Genomic DNA, 2192 nt, shown 5'->3' with positions numbered 1-2192 from the left:
TACTACTAGTATATATATATATATATATATATATATATATATATATAGGCATTAATCATTATATTGACGTTGGCTATTACCATAGTTCCGTCTTAAGTTTCCATTGGGTCGGTCTAATTTGATGTACCTAATGCCCTCAATATTTTATTCTTGCATTTTATGAAGTTTTATATTTAGTATACTATTGTTGTTCCTCCATATTGGCTATTGTGTATAGTTGTTATCAGTAATTCTCAAAGTGAGTCTACGTAGCTTTTCTGTATTACTTTATTTACGTCATGAATAAAGCCTAATGGAGAAAAATGTATGTGCAAATTGTGTGTGATTGACCTCCTTTCATGTATTGTAAAATGCATGACGTGGCTGGACTGTGTCTAATATGTAATTGTTCCACTGTAACATGCAGGTATACTAGTATATATTAAACTAACCTCCTATTGTATTTTAAGTCTGTTGGTTATGATATTTGGTCCCGTGCACATATGTGCAATGATCTGTAAACCAATGGTTAATTTGTTACAGTACGTGTATACAAAACCCGAAGCACAGCACGCTGAAGCCGCTGTCCATAATTACTTTCCTGTCACTTCCCTTAATACCATCTGCCAGCCGCATGACAATCTGCATCGTAGATAGTTGATTATAATATGGAAACACCGGCAAATAATCAGGCCTAACCTTGGCTTCACATAGATCGATATGGCAAATAATATTGGTCTGGCAACACGCTAAAGTCATCCATTCATTCCCATACTGTTTTGGGTTTATTGGGCAATGAATTTGAGCGTAGCCAGCCCTGTTGTCCCACGACATCATAGTCTCATCGATACAAACTTTCTCATTGCAGAGAAAGTGTCTATCGATAATTTTATTCCTGGTGTAAACTTCGTTGGATATTTCTATGTTTTAAACTATGTTATATAAACTAAGATACAATTTAAGTTAGTTAGGATTTAGCTTGTGTAAGAATGATCAGGACTGCCTCTTGGTAAGAGCCTTAATATCCTCGATCACACAGGACGTACCTCTAGCTGTTCTTTATTGAATAATTTTCACTAGAAGTACTAAGTGTTCATGACCACATGCTTAATTTGTAGATAGACATAAGAACGTAAGTCAAGTGATCACATTAGCTATTATAAATAAAGTTACATCTGAAGAAAAGTTATAAAAAAGAAAAAGACTTTTTGTATTTTGGAGGTTGGCGGGAAGACAGATTATAAAATTAGTTTATAATATCCTATATCTACCGTCAAAGTGAATTTAGAACACTTTGGAAAAATTGGAAAAAGATCTTGTATTAGAATATTTTAAATACAGTTACAAACTAAATGTGTTTTTCTACACAGGCTTCGCCGATATTTGGCATATAATATCCTTGGTCATCACGTTCTTGTTCGGTAATGGGCGGCGTTCTTAGGCGAAGATATTTAGTTGCGTCCTCGTACCTGGTCTTGTTCATGTACTGGCCAAGAAACGGCAGAGGATCAAGTGAATCTCTATTATTCGGCTGTTGCGTTGTGTAGTGTGCGATTGTTTTGGTATGGATGATGTTCTCGCAACTCATGTAGTAGTTTCAAAGTGACTATCTGTATTAAGTGTTGCATACATAGCGGTATCGTCTGGCACAACACCTTGCGCTATTCTTGTGCCCTTCGACATATTGGCAGATAAGCTGATAGGAACGTCAGGTATACCAAGAAGTGCATCTATAGAAAAGGGGCTACGCACAGCGCACTCAAATTGCTCCCTGTTGCAGATGAACTGTCGGAATGACTACAGTGTGTGACATGATTCCTATGCATGGTGGCTGTAAGGCTTGTGTGTTCTGTGGACTGGTTTGTGTTGTTTGTGTTGGTGATTCATCGCCATCGATGACAAAAAAAATTTAAATTCGTGCAGGCGCATTGTTATTACTTTGAACTCACTCATGTAGTGCCACACATGACCAACTCAATATTATTGAGTTCTCTTACTTTAGCCTTTCTATGTGCTTTGGGTGCTATGTATGGTGTAAAACTTCCCTCAGCTAAGTAGATCCTTTTCCGGTGTGCATCTCGACTCGTAATATCAATACGCATAGGCTCCTCACCTTCTACTGGTGAGGTACGTAGAAAATACACATCATCTAGTAAATAATATGCTCACTTAGCTCTTTTTGCGCACGGAACAACTGTAAACATCGATGGAAA

Source organism: Sphaeroforma arctica (assembly GCF_001186125.1).
Source record: "Sphaeroforma arctica JP610 unplaced genomic scaffold supercont1.153, whole genome shotgun sequence".
Taxonomy (NCBI): domain Eukaryota; class Ichthyosporea; order Ichthyophonida; genus Sphaeroforma; species Sphaeroforma arctica.
Note: the sequence above shows the minus strand (reverse complement) of the source record.